A 23,049-nucleotide genomic window follows, 5' to 3' on the forward strand; every position below is an offset into this window, starting at 1 on the left:
TGGATAAGTGGCTTAACTTCTGTGCCACAGCCTCTGGGTGTTAAGTATCAGTACCTCCCTGACAGGGTCGTGAGGATTAATTGAGCTAATACATTTTAATATGCTTAGAACAGTGCCTAGCATATAGGAAACACTCATCAAATACCTGCTATTCTTATTATGTCTCTTGCTTACCCAGCTGCCTCTGAGTACTTTCCTTTGCCCACAGGGTGTTTGTAAGGACTCTCCAGCATGGAAAGCCAACCTTCTCCGGCCCCTGTCCACATCCTTCCTTAGAGCCTGTCTGCCTGTGTCCCCTCACACATCTTGTTAAGCCCAAATGAACAACCACCACCCTCCCATCCCCATTGTACCCTAACTGTTCCTTCTTGGTGCCTTGGCTGGAGTTTCTCCCTTCATCCTGATGCATCTCCTCCTTGAGCCCTCCAGAGGAAGGTATAGGGCTCAATGTAGTCGTGCTGGAGCCCAGACTGAGCCCCTGGAAGTCTCTGTTCATACATGAGCCTTAGTTTCTCCGTCTGTAAAATGTGTTGGAGGTGCTGAATGGTCCCTAAGGCCTTTTTAGTTCTGAAAAGCTCACTGGTTCCAGAACAAGGCCTGGAAGGTCATTCCCTTGGCTTTTCTCTTCATTTTTGCACACTTTGCATCCATTCCTGGAAGCCCTGTGTGTCATGCCCCAGCTTCCATAGCCCACACACCTCACTTACAGCCTCTTATGTCAGGACAGCACCACCAGAAGCCACCACGTTGTGGCCAGAATTTGAGAGTCCAGGGTCAGGAGCCTACAGAGCCAGAAAGCCTTTTCCACCCAGCCTGGAGACCTTGGCTACATCATCTGCCTCCTCAGATACTCCCTTCTCTCACTTGAGGGGTGTGACATATGTCAGAAGTACTTGACCCTTCAGAGATGGCGTGATGCAGATTTGGGGCTGTGGAACCCAAGACTCATAACTCAGGGTGACCTTGGGCTCAGCTCACCAAATCCCAAAATGATGGGTCTGGGTTTTCCTAAGAGACCCTCAGGCCTAATATTCAGGCCCCAATCTGAGGAGGTCACATATTTGAAATGTCATTTCCAATGCCTTCCCTCGAGTGGCCTTTATTGGAACACTCATAACACACAGGCTTTGAAACAGAAAGAATTTGTTTTTTGCTCCCTCTGTCCCTTTTCATTTGTTCTGTAGGGCTACTTATCCTGCCCCTGTATGAAAACTGGGGTAGAGCCATGAGTGTTCTAGTCCCTTTAGGAAGCAAAAAGTCCTACAGCCCCTTCCAGTCACTAAATATCCTCTCACCTCAGTTTCCCACCCAGACCCTGGGCTGGAAGCCTGCCTTCTCCCCGTAGCCCCCAGCCCCAGCCTGGGCGAGTGGAAGGTCAGGTGAATCCTGTATTCAAGGAGGAAGCTTATTTGGCTTCCCCCTTTCTCTCCTGCCTTGTGCATCTCCCCTCCCAGCAGAATTTGCTAAACTTGATTTCCGACCCTCCAGGGCTGGAGACTGGAGGAAGAGAGTTGCTACCCTGTTGCGGTGGCCCCGCGTGGGGGCGCTCTGGACCAGGCAGGCAGGTAAGGTAGACAGGGTCAGGGGGCCTTTCCGCGGTTGCTTTGCCCTCCCTGGAGCTCTTTACCTGCAGGAACTTTGCAAGGCGGATCTGTCTCTGTGTTTGCAGGCAGCTTTCTCCTTCCTCAGCCCCTGGGCATCCAGCAGGCCCTCCAGCTCCTTTCAGCTTGCCCTCCTCCAGGAACCCCCTTTGGACAGACCCTGAGATAAGCTTTCTGGCATTCTCTCTAGAGGTCCCATGTGAGTCCACCAAACTGCACAGCTCTTGCTCCCATCCACTCTGAGAGCTAGCTTCCCAGTACAGCCACCCCCCCTCCATTCCACTGTCAAAGCAGTTGGCCAGCACTAAGGTGGCCCATTCGGTGGGATGGCCAGAGGGCAGTCAGAGGGCAGGTGTTGTGTCCACTGAAATGAAGGAGACATATTTTGAGCCCTATGAGTAGTTACTCATAGTACCACCCCTCTGATGTGGGCTAGACGGGGGAGGCATCCTCCATCACTCTTTTTTGAGGCCAGGGAGGACTCAGGGAGCACCACCAGCCCTGCAGAAACTGCCCTCCCCACTATCCTCAACTACTTCCAGTCCTTGAAAACTACCCACAATGAGGGATTGAGAACATGGTCTTGTCTACCATGGTCTTATACCTTACTCTGGAATGTGGCATCTATTTTATTGGGCCTCTCACTGCCACTTTCATGTTAATATCCTGTTACACTTATAACAGCCACTGTTAATTTGATGCTTACTATACACAAGGCAGGCTCAGGGCTGATCATTTGTAGTGAATATTTGCTTTTTTTTTTCCCTCCCTAGCTTTCTGTATCCAGTTCTTCTTCTGCAAACAGTGCCCTGATTTCTCTTCAGGTAATCCCCTCTCCCTCCTTGTGTGTGGGCTGTTGGGACATTCAATAATGCTCTGGGTGCCCTGCCCAGACTCCCTTCCTGGGCTAGCAAACCCTCCCCCTGATGCAAATGCTGAATGCTAATGGCTCTTAGCTGCCTCATTCTCTGGACAATTACCCCAGGTGAATTACCTGGCGCTACCTGAGAGGATGTGCTTCTCCCCCTAGGGTTGGCCTGCGGTCAATGACTGCCTCCTGGAGGGTAAACCCAACCCCAGGGCCTCAAGTGTGGACAGACTATGTTACTAACCATGCTCCAGCCTGCCAGTGGGATCAAACAGGGACTAGACTTCTCCTGAAACCACCATCTTTGACCAGCTTCTTCCCTCACCAGTCCTGCTGCCTGCCAGTTCTTTCTGCCAGCACCACCTCAGCAGACAAGTCACGCAGGAATCCTGGTCTCAAGCTCTGCTTCCAGGGAACCTGACATAACCCAGGTAGGAGCGGGACCCAGGGCAGCAAGGCTCCCAGGACTCTGAATAAAGGACGGGGAGAAAAGAGGCTGGAACCCTACTGCTCCAGTGGTGACTCCCTGGCAAGGTTGTCTTTTATTCCTGCTATCTCATTTCCTGGTTCTTCAGTTTTTCTTTGGATTCTGAGTATTCCATGACCTTCTATCCCTTTTTTTGGTTCACTTTTTAGCTAGACTCTCTTATGTCTGCCACTGAAAAACTCTATACATAGAACATTTAAATGCACGAGCTCAGCTCTCCAATAACCCTCAGCGCCAGTTGTTAACATCCTTCCCAGGTCACAGACAAGGAAGCTGAGACTCAAAGTTTAGTCACTTGCCTTAGGTTCCACAGCTAGTACATGGTATTACCAAAGTTGGGTTCTGAGCTCAGGTCTGTCTAACACTGGAGGTCTGCTCTTCACCACTCTGTTATCTCCACAGGGGAGGGCAAGCTGAGGTGGCCCACAGCCCTGGGATACTCCCTCTGAGTTAGGTTTGAATGCAAATGAGCCAATCACATTGCTCCTCCTGGCAGGGCGGCTCACCAGCTAAGTACTCCTTCCTGCTCTGGAGCTAGGTTGCAATCCAAGCTCCACCACCTGCTAATGGTGTTAATTGGGCAAGTTACCTAAGCTCTCAGAGCCTAGGTTTCTTCATCAGGTTGGCGGAGACCATAATGCGTGGACAGGACTGTTGGGTCAAAGGGGGTCCTGAAAGGGAAGTGTTAAGCTCGGTTGCCCAGCACGTAGTGAGCACTCAATAAATAGTAGCTGTTAGTATTGTGGTGTTGTCACTTCCCGGCATACGGGGTGATGGGACATATTTCAGCCAATGAAGGGCCAAAGGAGGCCCCTGGCAAGGACGGTTTCTTGGGATCCCAGTGTTCTTCTGGGCGCTCTGTCCTTACTGCAGGTGCATCTGTGAGACATCCCTTCAAGGGCTTACACTGTGTTATGGGCCAGCAGACACCAGCTGAGCTGAGCAGACCAGGTGGGGCTGTGCTGGAGGGCAGTGCCCTCTCTTAAGGGGGCAGCAGTGCTCAGTGCCGGCTGGCCGTGCCATTTGGGAATTTGAGCCCAGAGTGGCCAAATCCTGGAATTTTCAGGAAAAGCAGGAATCTGGGCTATTATATGAAATTTCCCAATTTTAAAATGTTTTAACTTAAAACACATTTTTTAAAACACATTTTAAAAAAGATTTTTATCAGAAAGAGACAGCACAAGTGGGGCGAGGGCAGAGGGAGAAGCAGACTCTGCTGATCAAGGAGCCCTATGTAGGACTTGATCCCAGGACCCCAATCATAACATGAGCTGAAGGCAGACACTTAATTGACTGAGCCACCCAGGCACCCCTTAAAACACATTTTCAGTGCTGATTGGGCCAAACTAAACCCATCTGTAGCAGATGTGGCCTCAGTTTGCAACTCTGGGTTGAAGGTTTTGGCGGGTGGTTGGGTAAAAGCAAAAGTTGCTCTCCCCCCAAACCAGCAGAACCCATTTCCAGAGCCTGAGAATTGGGTAGGATCTGGGGCTCCTTCTGGTTTTGGCTGTTACTGGTTTTCAATGCTAATTCAGAAGGACGGTCTGACTTCAGAGTGTGAGTCCAGCCCAGGTGACTAAGACCCATTCCCTACTCTTGAAAGGGTGAGATTTCATGTTCACCAACAATGCAGAGAGAGGAAAGACGGGATGTGTGTACACCCATGTACATATCTGTGTATGTGCACACACTATGTGCATATGTGTGAGGCGATGTGTGTTGAAGAGGGATGGGTATGGAATGGTCCAGCTCAAAGCTCAAAATTGGAACCCTGAAGTTTTAAAAGTAGCTATTATTTTCATTTATTTCTCCTTGTAGAGGCAAGAAAGAAAATTAAATATTTATTGAGCAAATCTTAAAAGAAATAAGATAGAACTAGTTTTCTGTCCTAGAAATGTCTGTGATATATTTCAAGAGAGAAAAATAAATTGCAGGGTGGTGTATGAGATGATTTGATTTTAGTAAAAGCAACAACAAAAAATCCCAAACGGACCATATGCCAGGGTGTCAGTCTGTGTGAGCAAGAGGAATAGTGTGGAATTATCCCCAGTGGGCTCTTCGCCCTTGGGGGTAGAGGCAGGGAGGGTTTGGATAACAACCTGTCACATGCACACATTTGCGTTCTGTTGTTTTACTTATTTTAGTAAGCCTGCACTACTGTCATACCTGAAAGTCATATAGTTAAGAACAAAATTTAAATATAATTACGTGTGCACCTACCAAAAAGACTACATCCACATTGTAGAGTCATCTCAATTTCTCCCATAATTATATTTGTCAGTTACACCACCATACATGTCCACTGGAAAAAGTCAATGGTAAAAAAGAAAAAATTGAAATCACTAGAATTATATATTACCCATTAACATTCTGGTGAAAATCCCCTTGACTTTCAGCTCATGAGAATAGCTAACAATTCCCATGTGCCAGACCCTGTGCTGACACTTGGGAACCACAGTGCCAATTCTCACTCCATGATGCAGGACCTGCCAAGTCACACTCGGGTTGTGGTGCGTTTACGGGCTTCTTCCTCCAGGAGATTCCGGGTCAGTGGAGCTGGACAGAACTGGGAATCTGAATTAAATAGGCTCCCTGGGGAATCCTGATGCAGGTGCTTTTTGGGCCAGCTATAGTCCAACCTCTCGTTTCCAGATGGCAAAACTGAGGCCATAGTGACTTGCCCAGGGTCACCCAGCTCTTGTGGCAGAGCTCAGACTTGAGATCTCCTTTCCCCCTCCACACACACACCTCCTTTGGAGCTCTCCTCACGGGGCTCCTGCAGCTTTCTTCATGCCAACAGATGTTATTGTTTTCTTATGCCTCCAATTAAACAAAAAATCCTGTCAACAGGCAACAGGCCTAAAGCACAGAGGCGTTAACCAGACTCACAACCCAACCCAGCCTGCTCCTGTGGGTAAAGCACATAAAGCACATTCCCTCCCCAGGTCTCCTTTGCGGACTCTCGCAATAAGGGGCCCCACCGAGGCACCATTCACCTGCATGGTGGCTACTGCAACCCCCGCAGATGCCGGGAGCAGGAGCCTGTAGCCTGCCACCATGGCAACCCTGTGGCAGCCTTTAGGCCCACTGTAGCTTGGGCATCAGGAAGGTCAGAGCTGGGAACACTGAGGCCCAGAGGGTGAAGGGCCTGCCTGAAGTTACTCATGGGGTAGAGGCAAAATCTCCCACCAGTTTTGTTTCAGTTCAAGGTTGTTAAGGAAAGTGGGACAGGACTGACAACCCTGGGGGAATGTTCCTCAGGAACAGGGCCTGCAGGAAATGGGACCATTGCTAACATAAGGGCTGAAGCCCTTCCTGCATCTCTGCTTCCATTCCTAGGAGCAGAGGCATTGCAGGTGGGGGGCAACTGTGGCTTCCCCAGTCCTGTGGCCTGCCTCCCGGAATCCTGTGCGGGTCCAGGACCTTGAAGGGATGGCATGGGCTTGCATCTCAGGCCTGGGAAGCTCTTAGCAAATACCAACTACTTCAGACTGTGGATAGGGAAACAGAGGCCCAGAGAGGGAGAGGTACCCATCCAAGGTCACACAGACTCAAATTTTGTCCTCTGAGTCCCTAAAAAGTGCTCTTTCCACAAGGAAACCATTTCCCAGCCCGAATTCCAACTTGGGGAGCCGTCTCCCCAACACTACCCAGCCGGCCCTGCAGGCAGAGGCTGCACCTCTGTGCATCAAACACATGCCGCTCATCCCTGCCTCAGGGCCTTTGCACTTGCTGTTCTCTCTGCCTGGAATGCTTTTCCTCAGCTCCAGTCTAGCTTTCTCTTGTCATTTACGTTTCAGCTAAAATATGATCTCTTCAATGAGGCCTTCCCAGTCCACTCCATCTAAACGTGCTACCCTGTCCTTCTGTTTCATTGGTCTATTTTAATTCTTTTTTTTTCTTAAAGATTGTATTTATTCATTCATTCATGAGAGACACACAGAGAGAGAGAGAGACAGAGAGACAGAGACACAGGCAGAGGGAGAAACAGGCTCCATGCAGGGAGCTCGACATGGGACTCGATACTGGGTCTCCAGGATCACTCCCTGGGCTGAAGGCAGCGCTAAACCGCTGAGCCACCCGGGCTGCCTGGTCTATTTTAACTCTGCCTAGAATTTACCACTGCCATTAAACTGTTTTTTAAGGGGATCCCTGGGTGGCTCAGCAGTTTAGCGCCTGCCTTTGGCCCAGGGCGCAATCCTGGGGTCCCGGGATCGAGTCCTGTGTCAGGCTCCCAGCATGGAGCCTGCTTCTCCCTCTGCCTGTGTCTCTGCCTCTCTATCATAAATAAATAAATAAAATATTTTTAAAAAAATTTTTAAATTTTATTTAAATCCAAGTAATAACCATATAGTGCATTATTAGTTTCAGAAGTAAAATTTAGTGATTCATTGGTCATATATAACACCCAGTGCTCATCACATCACGTGCCCTCCTTAATACCCATCACCCAGTTATCCCATCCCCCACCCTCCCCCTCCAGTGACTCTCAGTTTGTTTTCTATAATTAAGAGTTTTGGGGGGTACCAGGGTGGCTCAGTGGTTGAGCATCTGCCTTTGGTACAGGGTGTGATCCCCTGGGATTGAGTTCTACATCAGGCTCCCAGTAGGGAGCCTGCTTCTCCCTCTGCCTACGTCTCTGCCTCTTTCTCTGTCTCTCATGAATAAATAAATAAATAAAATATTTTTCAAAAAAAGAGTTTGTTCTGGTTTGTCTCCCTCTCTGATTTCATATTATTTTTCCCTCCTTTCCCCTATGATCCTCTGTTTTGTTTCTTAAATTCCATGTATGAGTGAGATCATATGATAATTGTCTTTCTCTCATTGACTTATTTCACTTAGCCTAATATCCTCTAGTTCTATCCATGTCATTGCAAATGGCAAGATTTCCTTTTTTGATGGCTGAGTAGTATTCCATTGTATATATACACCACAGTTTCTTTTTCTTTTTCTTTTTTTTAAAGATTTTATTTATTTATTCACAGAGACACAGAGAGAGAGAGAGACAGGCAGAGGGAGAAGCAGGCTCCATGCAGGGAGCCCGACGTGGGACTCGATCCTGGGTCTCCAGGATCACACCCCGGGCTGCAGGCGGGGCCAAACCGCTGCGCCACTGGGGCTGCCCTACACCACAGTTTCTTTATCTACTCGTCTGTTGATGGACATCTGGGCTCTTTCCATAGTTTGGCTATTGTGGACATTGCTGCTATAAACATTGGGGTGCATGTGCCCCTTCAGATTTTTACTTTTCATTGGCCTCTGTCTATGCCTGCTTTCTAGAATATAAGTTCCATGACAACAGATATCTTGCACCTCCCTCAACCCAATGGCAAACACAGTGAGTGTCTGCACGTAGTAGTGCTCAATAGATATTTATTAACTTAATGAGTAAATGAAAGAATGTCCTGGTATGTGGTGAGCTCTCTCACAACAGTAGGAAGCAAGTGGAGGCTGGATGTTTATCTCTGGGTGATGCTCTAGAGGTGGCATGCCTTAGTCATGAAGGGAAATTAAGAATCTCTACCTTGGTACTTGCTTACTGTGTGACCCAGAGGAAGTTACCACACTTCTCGGAGCCTCACTTCCTCCATATGTAAAATAAAATGATGGCAACAGTAGTGCCTAACGCGCAAGGCAGTTGTGATGATTATGTGAGATGCTGTGCTAAAGAGTTCAGCCAGAGGGATGCCTGGGTGGCTCCGCGGTTGGGTGCCTAGGTTTGGCTCAGGTCGTGATCCCAAGATCCTGGATTGAGTCCCACATTGGGCTCCCTGCATGGAGCCTGCTTCTCCCTCTGCCTATGAGAGTCTCTGCCTCTCTCTCTGTGTCTCTCATGGATAAATAAATAAGTCTTAAAAAAAAAAAAAAGAGTTCAGCCAAAGCCTGGCAGATAGTAAGTGCTCCATAGTGAGTCATCAATAAAATTCCTTCCCTGGGGGTTCAGGTGTAGCATATGGCTGGATGACCCGTTCTAGCTGTGAGTCCTTCTGACTCTTTGACACATGAACTCTTGAGTGACACATGCACTTGCTCAAGCATCCTCAGCTATGTCTCCCCAGCTCTATCTGCACTCAGCACCTTCTCTGCATCCTCCCTGAGGCCCGAGTCTCTGGGGCCAGGCACAGCCACAGGGCTTCCCTCATGTTGCTGGCAGTGAAGCGGGAGACAGAACATGCCCGAGCCCAGTTTTCAGGGGTGTGTCACCCGAGTCCCCAGGGGACACAGGAGGACAGGAGTTGCATTTCTGCTATAGGCATCAGGGAAGGTTTCTCTGAGGAGATGGGACTTGAACTGTACCTGACTGGAAAGGAGGGAAAGGAGGAAGGAGGTAGTGCAGGCAGGAAGAGAGGCAGAAGTAAAGGCCTAGAGGAAGGGGTGTGTTGACTCATTTGCCCCTTTGTTGATTGGAGTGTTGAATGATCACCTAATGCACACTGGACCCTGGCTGGGCCCTGAGCAGGGCAAGACATCCCGCCCCCCCCCCCCCCAGTCATAGGAGAGTTCAGCCTAGTAGGAAGACAGACAAATATGCAGATGAAACAGTATAAAAAGAGAAACACGATGCACAGGACCTCCAGGATCTGGGGAAGTTTCTGGAGGAAGCAACATTTAAGCTAAGTCCTGAAGTCAAACAGAGGACCAGACAAGTGTTCCATGCAGAGGGAACAGACAGTACAAGGACTAGCAGCAAGAGAGAGGGCTTTGAGTTCAAAGACCTAGAAGGCATTGTGAGGCTGGAACTCCATAGAGGAGGGCGAGCCTGCAAGGGGAGCATGGCGGGAGGCAGTTCAGGGAAAGCCTTTAGCCTTTATCCTGATGCGGTGGGGAGTCCCTGATGAGTTTAAAGCAGAGGCGGTACAGATCAGCCCAGAGCTGCATTTGCAAAAAGGTCACTGTGCTGTGCAGAGAGGAGCATGCCAGGTGTGGAAGAGGCAGGAAGGAGACAGGTTAGGTGGGACGCTGTCACCTTGAACGACACAGCCAGCAGGGAAAAAAGAAAATGTCATGGAGGGGGCAGCCTTCAGTCATGGGACTAGGCTCCATGGGGGTCTAGGAGCTGGTGGGCCAGAGTGAGAGGGGAGCAAGGCAGATGGATTACCAAAGGAGAGGCCCTCTAAAATTTTGGCTTGGAGATGCTTAAGAGACATCATTTCTCAGGATCCCCAGTTGACTATGGGGACAACTGGAGGGGAGCCTTATAAATGACTGGGAATTCAACAACCATGTCCTGATGCTTACCACACATCATCCAGCATGCTGGGTGTTGCAGGTGTGGTGGTTTGCAAGACAGAAGAGGTTCCTGCTTATATTCTGCTGGAAGAGAGGGGCGATAAACAAACACACAGGTCACATGGCTCCTGGTGAGAAGTGTTTCAGACAACAATTAAGCAGAGTGAGGCTAAGTGTGAGGGGCAGAGAGGGATTGCAGTTTCCTATAGGATAGTCAGGGAGGGCCTCCTTCATGAGGCCATTTTTCTTTTCCTATTTCACTCTTTAAAAAATAGCATTATAGAGAGATAATTTGCATATCATACAATTCACCCTTTAAAGTATGCGATTCAGTGGCTTTTAGTATATTCACAGAGTAACTATCATTGCAATGTAATTCCAGCACTTTTTTTGAGATTTTATTTATTTATTTGTCAGAAAAAGTGAGAGAGCACAAGCAAGGGAAGCAGCAGGCAGAGGGAGAAGTAGAGCCCCGCTGAGCAGGGAGCTTGATATGGGACTTGATCCCAAGACTGTAGGATCAGGACCTGAGCTGAATTGAAGGCAGACTCTTAACTGATTGAACCACACAGGTATCCCCCAGCACATTTTCATCATACCAAAACAAAACCTCACCCCAGCCCCTCCCCCTATTCCTCTTTACCTCCAGTCCCTGGCAACCACTGATCCACTTTCTGTCTCTGTGGACTTGGCTCTTCTAGACATTTCACATAAGTGGGATCGTGCAGTATGTGACTGGCTTCTTTCACTTAGCATGATAATTCATTAAATAATTAATAATACAACTTTTGGGTACAGACCTGTAGGACATGAACAAGTTGGCTATGCAGATGTTAGGGCAGAGAAGACCATGGTCAGTGAATCCCAATTGCCCAGCAGCCATAGAACATGAAGCACTTGCTCCAGCCCAGCTGTCCTGGGCCCTTGTGGGGAAGGAGGTTTTCTGGGCAGGCAGTGAGGACTGGAAAGTCTGGCAGCTGAACTTGGGGACATCTTGAAAGCCTGCTATATATGTAGGCTAGACCTAGCCTCGCCTGGGTAGGTGGGTTGTAGATGGCCTCTGATGCCCCAGGAGACTTTGAAGGGCTCCCTGGGGCCTCAGTATCTTTATCTATAAAACCAAGGTAATTTGGGTCCCTGGGTGGCTCGGAAGGTTGTGTGTCTGCCTTTGGCTCAGGTCATGATCTCCAAGTCCTGGGATCAAGCCCCACGTGGGGCTCCTGGCTCAGTGGAGAGTCTGCTTCTCCCTCTCCTTCTGCCTCTACCCCTGCTTGTGTTCTCTCTCTCTCTCTCTCTCTCTCTGAAATGAATAAATAAATTTTTTAAAAACCCAAAAAGCAAAACAAAAAAACCAAGGGAATCATTTGGGTCCTGCAATCATATGGAATTGGAATGACACCAAAGGACTGAAGTGAGCCTGAGTGGACCAAAAGCCTCGAGGTGGGAGGAACGGGTGTTATGTGATGGCTGAGGCACTAGGTGTGTCCTGGGTCTGTACCAGACCCTTGGGGATCTGGATGGCCTTTTATGGGATTTTTGCATAGCCAGAGGATGAAGATTGGAAGAGATTTCTTTGTACACCTTGGCAATTCTGGATCTTTCTAGGCTGGGTCAGAGATGGGGCCCAGGAAGGCATGCTGATGTCCAGACCCAACTGTGGCCTCTTGCTCATACCAGTATGGAGGAACAGAAAAAGGAAGGGGTCTTGGGTGGGGTCTCAGCTCATAGTGACCTTTGGCAAGTTACTTCTTCCCTATGATCCACAGACTCCCCAACTAAGGACATAGACAGCATAGTCCAGAGGATCCGTCAATTATAACACTACAGGACTCCAAACCTCTAGAATCACCATGGAGGAAAAGTGCCTCAGGGTACGGGACTCAACATAGAACACATGGTTGACACATGGTCTGACAACAAAGTACAATTTTTCTCTTAAAATGATTTAATTTTTTTCATTTGTAAATATTTTAGTATATATCTCTGAAATGTAGGGCTTTTTTTTTTTAAAGCAAACTGTATTACCATTATAACATCTGTGTCAGCCAACTATCACCACAATAATGCTGAGTAACAAAACATCTACACACAATGGTGTAAAAGGCAAGTTTGTGGTTGTTTCTGGAATGTCTGTGGGGCAGCTGGGTTTAGGTGGAACTTGGCCCCAGGCTGCTTCTGGGCTCAGATCTGTTCTATGTGTCTTTCGTTCTTGTGGGGCCAGAGAGTCAGGCTGGGACGTGTTCTTCCTCCGAGGGCAGGAGCTCAGGAGCAAGCCCATCCATGCAAGCACGTTTCAACCTACTGTTTGGTCCGTTCACCAGCATCCACTGGCTAAAGCAAATCCTGTGGCCACTCCTAGATTCAAGGGAGGGAGGGGTAAGGAGAAGGGAGAGGGGGTAATAGACTCTGCCTTCCAGTAGGAGGAGCTGCAAAATTCCCCCAAGTTTTCAGGGAAGGGTGAAGAATTGGGTCTATTTTTGTGATAGGCCATACCCAGCATCCTCCACAAGAGATGAATGAGGTATGTGCAGATGGATGTTTCTTTATGAACTCTAGATTCATTGCAGTTATTTACTATATTAATACTCCTTGTTCTCCTCCCATCTTTAGCCAGTGAGAGCCTCTTCAGTTTCGCATGACCCCAGTAGACTCTGAGAGCTCCCTTGCTCTTTAATATTGATTATAAGACGTTCCGGACTCATCTTGCACATTTCCTGCTCCAGGCCTAGAATCAGCCTATTAATTATTTTTAAAAGCTGTACGTTTGTAAAGTTTAAATGTCATGGCATTTTTTAAAGTACAGAATGTACAGCAAACTCCCTACTTCCCAGCCCCCAGTCCCCAGGCTCTTCATTCCCTTCCCTACAGGCAGCCACAACTGTCAATGCTCTGCTGCTCTTTCTGGAGGTATTCTATGCCTAATGAAGTACATGTGATAGGCATCTTATTTTTTAAACACGAGAAATGAGTTCATGTTTTATTTTATGTTTTACAATATGCAATAATTTCATTTCACTATACATAATAGTAGTGGTTACCATTTGTATCACATCTACCGTGTGCTAGGAGAGCTAAGGTCCAAATGAAAATCTGCTCAAAATCAGAAGGCTTTAATCACACCCTGTCCACCATCTCGAAGTCCAGGGGTGTGTCACCCGAGTCCCCAGGGGACACAGGAGGACAGACGCATCCATTGTACAATGATCATGTTTGACGGCATTTCCCAAAATATGGTAAACTACGTGATTTTATGTCACAGTACAAAGTGACCATAACTATTATTTAAATGGTTATGAACCTATTCGAATTTATAAGAGACAAGACGAGGATAACAAGGAAGCTGCAGTGTCCCCTGATTACTTAATGGAAGCTGTTGTTCCGTTACTAAAGCTGTGTTTGGGGCCAGCTCCTGGCTGTTTCTGGGCAGAAGGAACTCTCATTTTGAATCAGGTCCCCATTGCTGTCTTTCCAGATCCTTCTATCTCTCACATCTCTGCTTCTTCTGCCACTGCAAAGACCCAGCCTCCAGGGGGAGTTCTGAAACTTTGATTCGAATCAACACATCCCCGAGCATTATGGGCTCTTGGGTGCCATCAATGCCAAGCCCTTCCTTGTAGAGAAGGGGACGCTGAGCGCTGAGTGCAGGGGCTGGCCTGAGGCCACATGGGGAGTTACACAGCACAGCCATCCTTATTCCACACCAAACTGTGCCAGAAGTTGAGTGTTCCTAGGGACAGGGGACAGCCACAGGGCTCCGACCCCTTGGGAAAGGGGGAGGATACCTTCCTTCTGAACTCAATCAGAATTAAGGGATTTTAAGACAGCTTCACAGACAGAAGAATAAAAATACATGTTCAAACAGTACAACAAAGTGAAAAGTAAGTCTCCACCAGTAAACCTCCCTTCCACTCCTCCCTGCTGGTCTCTTGGTTTCTTTTTTTAAGATTTTATTTATTTCTTTGACAGAGAACACAAACAGAGGGAGCGGCAGGCAGAGGGTGAGGGAGAAACAGGTTCCGTGCTGAGCAGGGAGCCCAATGCTCAATCCCAAGACGCTGGGGTCAGGACCTGAGCTGAAGGCAGACACTCAACCAACTGAGCCACCCAGGTGCCCTGGTTTCTTGGTCTCTTTAGTATCTTTCCATAGATACTCTGAGTAGACTCAGGTACAAGTGTGTGCATGCTTCCTTAAAAAAGGATGTAAGAGAGTTTCAGTTTGGGATGATGAGAAGGTTCTACAGGACAGTACAATGGTTTCCCAGCCATGTGAATGCCCTTCATGCCACTGAGTCGTACACTTAAAAATTATAAAGTGATAAACTTCATATGTATTTTACCACAATTTAAAAAGTAATAATGTGTATATTGTCCACATTTTCCTCCATCTTTTCCAGAATAACCTTGTATTTAGGAGATCATTCTGCCATCACCCCATGAAATGATTTGTTCTTGGCCGTCTTGGTTAAGCTGGGAGCTATGCTTCCCTAAACATCCCTCCCTGTAAGGGGCTCCGGTTAGAGTTGGCAAAAAGAAGAATTTGTGGAGATCTGGAAGGCGGAAATGACACAGTGAGCATTTCTCTCCCAAGGCTGAATGACAAGTAGTGGCCCTGCAGAGCAGCAGGGCCCTGGACAGTGAAGGTGCATTGTAGAGGTACAGCCACCAAGCACAGCTTCCCAAAACCCTTCCAGCCACATAGAGCCAGCCAGCCCTGGCTGGCTCCTCAGATCCACCAGTGCCCCTCCTGAATTCCCAACCCCCAGTTGTGTCAGGATGTGATTCCCAGAACAAAGCCCTTTTCCCAGAAATCGCAGTGGTTTTGTTTCTCTGAGGGAACACTGACTATCTCACCTATATTCCGCCTCATTTTTTTTTTTAATTGTGGTAAAATACAAATGACATGAGATTTACCATCTTTTTTTTTTTTTAAGATTTCTTTATTTATTTGAGAGAGAGTGCAGGAGGAGGGGCAGAGGGAGAAGGAGACAAGCAAACTCCCCACTGAGCAGCGAGTCCAGAGGGCCCCTATCCCAGGACCCTGAGATCACGACCTGAGCCGAAACCAAGAGTTAGACACTCAACCAATGGTGCCACCCAGGCACCCAGCCCTTTTTTCTTTTTCTTAAAGTAAGCTCCATGTCCAGCACAGAGCCAATGTGGGGCTTGAACTCATGACCCTGAGATCAAATGTCAGACGCTTAACTGACTGAGCCAGCTGGGTGCCCGCATCTTAACTATTTTTAAATGTACAATTCAGGAGCACTAGATACATCATGTTGTTGTGAAACTGGTATTCCAAACTCTTTTCATCTTGCCAAACTGAAACTCTGTGTGGGTTCCCTCTTCCCTCAACCCCCTGGCAACCACCATTCTTCTTCTGAGTCTACGAATTTGCCTTCTCTAGGAATCTCATAGCAGTGGAATCATACAGCATTTGTCCTTCTGTCACTGGCTTATTTTAAAGAGCATAATGTTCTCAAGGTTCATCCATGTTACAGCCTGTGTTAGAAGTTCCTTCCTTTTGGGGCACCTGGGTGGCTCAGTGGTTGAGTGTCTGCCTTCGGCTCAGGGTGTGATCCTGGGGCCCTGGAATCGAGTCCCACATCAGGCTCCCCACAGGGAGTCTGCTTCTCCCTCTCCTATGTCTCTGCCTCTCTCTGTGTGTCTCTCATGAATAAATAAATAAAATCTCAAAAAAAAAAAAAAAAGAAGAAGAAAGAAGAAAGAAGAAGAAGAAGAAGAAGAAGAAGAAGAAGAAGAAGAAGTTGTTGTTCCTTCCTTTCTAAGGCTGAGTCATGCTCCACTGTGGTGATTCCTGCACGTTGCCATTGGTGTCTACGGCAGACACACAGGCTCCTGGCACCTCATGGCTGTTGTGATGGCATCTGCTCCTGCATCTGCTTGCTGCACAGGGCTCCTTGGGAGTAAAGCAGCAAGCTTAGGGACACAGGCTTTAGACCCAGGGGCACCAGGTTTGAATCCTGTCTCCCCCTCTGGGAACACCCTCTGGGACCTTGGGCACCTAGTGAGTGTTTTATAAAGGAGAACCTCCCCCTTGCTGCGGCCATCTGTGGCAGAGCCACAGCTCACCTCTTGGGTCATCCAACCCTCAGCAGCAGGCTCCCTGCTATCTCCTTGGGCTTGGGATGTGGGCGACCTAGATCTGTCTCTGGCAGCCTTCCCGTCCATGCTGCTGCCACGCAGGACATGGGCCAGCCCTTCCTCCCTCATCTGGCCCTTGGCACACACGGCCATGTGTGTGCACACATGGGGCCCATGAGGGCCCATGGGGCTAGGTCACCTGTGGGGTCACCTGCCTCCAGCTGCAAGAGCAGAAATGTTTTCTCAGCCCACTGTTCTCACTTTTGCTTTTTCACATTGTGGAGTTCAGGGCGCTGGACTGGGGGCCGACACAGCCAGCCTTTCCTCTCACACGGTGCCAGCCCCTTCTGCGAATTTAGACGAGCCCCTTCCTTCTGTGGGCTCCCTCTCATCTCTGTAAAATGCAGGCGTTAACTGGATGGTCTCCAGTGCTGCACCCCGGCTCTGGTTTCCTCTGGCTCCTTCAGTCAGTGCTCATTTATCCATCCATCTGTCTGTCCGTCTGTCCATCCTGCAACTTTTCTTTAGTTATTCGTCTTATTGGTGCTTCTGCTCATCTCTTTGTGTCGTGCTTGCACATGGCAACATTTTCAGGTTAGGGCTTAGCAAGCAAAAATCCCTCCTGCTCATGTCCTCTGGATCAGTAGTTTTCAAATGGGAGGGAGCGGTGCCCCCAGGGACGTTCGAGATGTTGTCACAGCTTGGGTGGGGGAGGTGGCACTATTCCTGGCAACTAATGAATAGAGGCCAGGATGCTGCTCTGTGTCCTGTGCTGCACAGGACAGTCCCCATAGCAAAGACTTATCCAGCTTATAATGTCAGCCATGCGAGGTTGAAAAACCCTGCTCTGGGTAATAATGCTGTTGATATTTGCCAGGATATTTTCCCCACAATGTCTCTGAATACACAAACATAAATGTGCATATTTTTCCATTGAAATGGGTTCGAAATACAGTTTGCTTTGTTCCATTAGTAATATCAGCAATGACATTTAGTTAAGAGCCCATTAGAACTGGGTTGTCAGTTAGGGCTCAGCTGGACCCAGGGCTACCCAGGGCTCTCCAGCCTAAGCAGCACTTCTGATAAAAGTATATGTTGATTGGTTGTTTGTTTGCTTGCTTTATTCTGTTTTGTTTTGGTGGCAGTGGGGGCAGGTCCAGAAGAGGGGAAGCCACTACCCTTGTGCTACAGGGTGGCAGAAAGGTTCTGCCCAGGCCTCGGGCTGGGATCCAGCCATGTCTTCCCCAGCTGCCCTGAGTTCCCCATCTCTCCTCCCCACCTCCCCACCAAGTTGGCCTGGCTCTCTGCTAGGCTTGGAGCAGGCCCTGCCTTATCTCCAGACGCCTGTTATCTGCACACCCATCTGTGGACAAATGGCCGGCCCGGCTGGCTCCTGGTCACCCCTGCCTGGAGGGGGCCCTCCTCTCAGACCTGCGTCTGGCAATTTGGGCTGGAGCCCAAGGTGGGGGGTCTCACAATGGAGGAGGCCCAGCCCAGTCCCACCCCTGGGGCTTTCAACTCCAGAATGATGGTGCTGGGACATTCCATTCACAGGACAGGAATCAGGGCCAGGAAACTCATCCCTTCCCACTGCCCCTTCACTCACTTGGTTTTGCAGCAGGCCTTATAATGTAGGTAGGGGCTGGAACTGTGATTCCCATTGGACAGTTGGGGAAATCAAGGCTCAGATCGGGGTGTAACTGGCTGCAGGTCACACAACAAGGCAGAGGCTCTGCTGGGAGTTGAACGAGGCCCCCTACCTTCTATCTCTCGGCCTCTGCAAAGGAAAGCCCACAGATACCAGACTCCTGGCCCAACTTTGCCATGCAAACCAGGTGGCTGAGACACAGTCACTCCTTCCTTTGGACTTCATTTCTGTACTTTGCAAACACACAAAAGTGAGGGCCTGCTCCCAGCTCCTAGGAGGCAGGTGAGCAGTAGGGAGAGTGAACCATGGGCTCTGTGCCCACCCTGCTTGGGTTCAAGTCCCACTTTCCCCACTTATCCTCAGCAGAACCTTGGAAAATCACTTGCTCTCCCTCTCTTTGCCTTGGCTTCCCCATTTGAAAAATGGGAGAATAGGAGCCCTTATGTCACAGGATTGTTATGAGGATTAAGTTAACCTACACACTAAGTACTTAAGTACTTAGCACAGTGCTGGGCCCATAATGAGTACTCACAAGTAAATGTAGGTTACTGTTATTTGTATTAGCCGTCAAGTATAGGAGGAGGACCCAGAATAGTGCTTGCAGTAGCTGGGTTGACTCTGTGACCTTGGGCGGCTGACTTGACATCTTTGAGACTGTTTTCTCACCTGCAAAATAGAGGCAGTGAGGGGCCTGTGTGGTTGAGGTTCTGGAGAGGAGCTTGGCACAGAGCATGGCCCCAGCAGCCAGGGTGGGGCAGGGCACTGCCTGTGACCCACGGGGAGGGGTGTCTGCAGGAAGACAGAGACAGCCCGTAGGCCTTTGTTTACAGAGCCCATCTCTCCTCTGATGGATGCAGCCGGCAGAGTCTGTTTGCAAGTTCCTCCTGGAAACATGAATCAAGGTCTGTTTGGAGAACGCGCGCGCTCCTCTGTCAAACATTCCACCCATTCTGGGGCCACCAAGCCCCCGGAGCCAAGAGCAGAGTGAGTCCCAGACTGTACCCAGGGACAGAGCAGAGGCTGAGACATGAAGCCAACCTGGGGGAACCGGACAGCCTGGGCTCAGTGACCCCCCCACCCCCGGACAGACACCCTGCCTGGCCTCAAGGAGCTCTCTAGAAAGCAAGATAAGACCTGGACCCAACCAGAAAACAGGGAGGGTGAGATAAGGACCCATCTGCTTCTACTCTGGTCCCCTGTGATCTTTCACAGCAGCACCAGGGTGATCTTCTCAAAATACAAATCTCATCAGCTCTCCCTTGCTCACCAGCCACAAGTGGCTTCCCTTGCAGCTGAAAAAAGATCAGGTTTGGGCAGCCCGGGTGGCTCAGCAGTATAGTGCCCGCCTTCAGCCCTGGACGTGATCCTGGAGTCCCGGGATCGGGTCCCGCGTCAGGCTTCCTGCATGGAACCTGCTCCTCCCTCTGCCTGTGTCTCCGCCTCTGTATGTGTGTGTCTCTCATGAATAAATAAATAAAATCTAAAAAAAAAAAAAAAATCAGGTCCTTACAATGGGGACCTCCCCCCTAACCCCACCACTAGGACCTCTGCTCCCGCACCCTCATCTCCAAGTCCTGCTTTTCCCGCAGCCCCTCAAGGAGGCCTGCCACGCTCCTGTCTTGGATGCTTTCCCTAGGCCCCTCGTGCCCCTGACGCCCCCCCAAGGCCTCCCTGACCACCCCGCTGGCCCCCATCAGACCTGGGAGTATACGTGTATTTGCTGGCGAGTGTAGTGCCCATTTCCACAGGGGTGGGGGCAGCGTCCGTTCTATTGCTCAGCGAGCGCCCAGCCCCTGGCGTGATGCTGCCTGCCACGGGGGAGGCTCCGAACAAACAGCTCTTCAGTGAGAGAACGACTGACTGTGGGAAGAACTGATCTCTGAAAATGGATGATTGTAACCAGTTGGGGGATCAGAGAAGGCTTCTGGGGAGATGGCAGCACAGCCAGGGCTTGCTGAGCAGGAAGGCTGACCCTTCCCGGGAGATGAGGAAGGAGGAAGGGCAGGGCTTAGCTGCTAAGCAGCGCTGCAGGGGAGGAGGTAGGGGCCCACTTCAGGGGAGGCTGCACCGGGCAGGGGGGGGCCGGGGGGGGTGGGTACAAGGGCCGCCAGTTCAGCCACCTTGGCCAAGTCACTTCAACCCTCTGAATCTCAGTTCCTGCATCTGAAAAAATGGGGGTGATGATACGTATCCAGAGACAGAGCATGAGAGGAGCAAATGGGGCGATGCACGTAAGCCCCCAGTCTGAGGTCAGTAGGTGGAAAGTGTCACCACCACAGATTTCCAGTTCACCGCCATAGCGATCTCAGGGAGGAGGTGTCCTCTCTGCATCATTCTCCCGTAATAAATTAATTGGATTTAACACTACATATATCTTAAATATTGAAACACTGTCAGATTTACAGAAAAGTCACAAGTACCATAGTACATAGTCATTTTCCCCCTGAACCAGTTGAGAAGAAGTTGCTGATACGATGTCCCGTCTCACGTTTTGATTTCTTTCTTTTTTTGCCCTTTTGTGTGTATTTCCAACAAACATGGACAAGCTCCTACCAACCATAATATAACCATCACTGTTGGGACACTGACACATTCCTAGCAGAGAATCTTCAGACCCCATCGGAGATTCTGCACTGGGCTGGACTGTCGTCCAGTGTGTGGTTGTCACCACTTGGTCCCCTTGTTCTCCCCGAGGGATGAGGGTGCTGGGCTCCCGGCTGCCTCTAGGTGGCACACAACTCTCTGAGGAAAGGAAGGGAACCCCAGGTGAATTAATTCCAAGGGAAGGAGGGATTGTTTTTTTTTAGAATACAAATAGACGTTTATTGTACAAAATTGAGGCCTTCATATTTCATGGTTCAATAAGGCTAAACAAAAACTAAGTTATTTTTTTAAATTCACAAAAATTTCTCTTTCACTCCCCCACATCCCAAATTTAAAATGGCCTGACCACATGTTATCGAAACAAACACTTTAAATAACACCAAGTCCTTTAAAGACAACTATGCCATATGTTATTTTTTGGCATATGTGATCTTCATGGCATGGGACGGTGTGATTTTAAATCCCTGTAAAGCATCCCTGGCAGCTCCGGCCTGTCCATCATTTTCAAATTCAACAGAAGCAATGTCATGCCTTCCGGGTACTAAACGTACTTCTTTGAAGCCCCAAAACTGATTAAACAGCATAGACAACATCATCTCATTAGTCTCTTCTGGTAAATTGTTGAGGAATAAAATATAGTTTGGAGGGTACTCAGGGACCTGAGGATTTGGTGTTGAATTTCCTTGAGTATTTGCTACATTTGGTGTCCCCTGACCAGGCTTTTTGTTTGCAGTGGTCTCAGTCTGTTCCACAGTTTTTGCTTTTTTCTTTTCCTTCTTCTTTTCCTTGTCAGCAAAGTGCCACGCATTTTAGATATTATATCCGAATCTGTTTTTGCTTACTGGATTCGCATTGGTTTACCATAAAATGGAAATCCTTGTAACTGTCTCAAGGCATTTGTGGATGAACCCAGTTCCTTAAAAATAACAAAGCCTTGCCCCCTCATCTTCATGGTCTTTAAAGCTACAATATCTACCACATGGCCAAACTGAAAAAACAGGGCGTATAAGGATCTCTTCAATTCTTCTTTTTAAATTTTGTCATTCATATTGTTAATGTAAATTCTATGATTTGGTCTGATATCCATGTTTGCAGTTAAACTGTTCAAATTGCCTGAGGCCTGCGCTGGTCCCGTACCAGGAGGGATAGTTTTACATGGATTAAGCCCTGTCTGTACGGGTGGGTCCTCCAAAGGAGTCAAATTTTACCCTCTGTTCCCACTAGGAGGAACCAGCATTCATTCATTCATTCATTCATTCATTCATTCATGTATCAAGTACTTCCTGGTGCCTCCTGCTGCTGATAGCTAAAGCTCATGTGCCTTCTGAAGGTCACAGCACAAAGAAGGCAAGGGCAGGTCACTGGGCTCAGAGCTCCAAAGACCAGGCACAGGCCCAGGTTTTGCTCCTGGCTTGCTGTGAGACTTTGAGCACCTTTCTAGGATCTAACAGTTTTAAAAAATTGCAGATGTCAGCTTGGCTAGATTAGGGTTCTGTTTCATCACTCCATGCCTGTCCCCCTCCATCTTGAACCTATCTCTAAATTCAACGGACACTCTGCTCCAGACTCCTCCTCTTTCCCATAAGAAGGCAACCAAGGTGTGGATTCAAGTCGCTCACAGGCAGGTGAGAAGATAGTTTGAAAGGACCTGGGGTGTTAGCATGGTTGGAGAGGGGCTAGCACCAAGCAGGAAAATCTCCAGCCCCAGGAAGTGAGGGGACAGGGAGAGGGAGTTAGGAGGCTGGGGGCTATCTTCCCCCCCCCCCAGAGCAGAATGGTGCCCCTATCCCCCACTCTTCAAGTGCTGTCCCGTGGCTGGCTTAGCAGGAATCTCTTGCCCAGTTGATAACTACAGCAAGGGGTATACAGAGACTGTCTTCAGGTTCCCCCTTGACCACAAACTGTATCCCCTATATGATTTACTCTGCTGTGCCTCTGTTTCTACATCTGTTAAATGGAAGCCAAACAAAATCTTTCTCTTGGGGAGATGTAACCATACTGTTGATCAAAATGCTTCCATATGCTTCTGCTCCTGAGAGCAGGACAGCTGGAAGGAAAGTGTGAGGTCTCAGAACCTTGACTCAAAGGAAGATCCTGTGAGGGAGAGGGGACCCACAGGGTGCTCATCACAGATAAGGAGCACTGTGGTACTTTCTGCATCACCTATGCTGATAACTCTTCAGCCACAGACAGCAAGCTCCCTGCAATGTCCAAAGTACTGCCTTATCCATGACCTCGTGTGACTTTCATCTTCTACCTTGAGGGGTGGGATGGGATACTGAGGCTCGGGAAGGGAGGTGTGACAATGAGCTAGCAACAGAGTCAAGCTGTAGAGGAGAGAATCAGACAGTCCTGGGTTTAAGTCCCAGCTCTGTCATGCCCAGGCTCTGTGACTTTTGGCAAATCACTTCACCTCTCTGAGCCTCAGTTTCTTCACTTATTCAATGGAGATAGCTCAAAATCATTTGGAGGGTTAAATTAAATAATGTTAAGGAGGGCACACGATGAG

The 23,049-nt window shown here is 48.8% G+C and overlaps 1 long non-coding RNA gene and 1 pseudogene across 2 annotated transcripts in view; one reads left to right on the forward strand and one right to left on the reverse strand.

Moving 5' to 3' along the window:
- LOC121486180 overlaps positions 1–7,999 on the forward strand; it is a 28,824-nt gene extending 20,825 nt beyond the window's left edge. Inside the window, exons 3-6 of one of the 2 annotated variants that reach the window (XR_005986562.1) lie at positions 1,489–1,565; positions 2,375–2,425; positions 2,798–2,900; positions 7,942–7,999. This is a non-coding gene — a long non-coding RNA (uncharacterized LOC121486180). The remainder of the gene's footprint in view (positions 1–1,488; positions 1,566–2,374; positions 2,426–2,797; positions 2,901–7,941) is intronic. The other variant, XR_005986563.1, reaches the window with a different exon arrangement.
- Positions 8,000–20,950: 12,951 nt separating this feature from the next.
- On the reverse strand, positions 20,951–21,627 carry LOC121488297 (annotated as a pseudogene).
- Positions 21,628–23,049: the final 1,422 nt, after the last annotated feature.

Source organism: Vulpes lagopus, chromosome 3 (genome assembly GCF_018345385.1).
Source record: "Vulpes lagopus strain Blue_001 chromosome 3, ASM1834538v1, whole genome shotgun sequence".
NCBI classification, from domain to species: Eukaryota; Metazoa; Chordata; class Mammalia; order Carnivora; family Canidae; genus Vulpes; species Vulpes lagopus.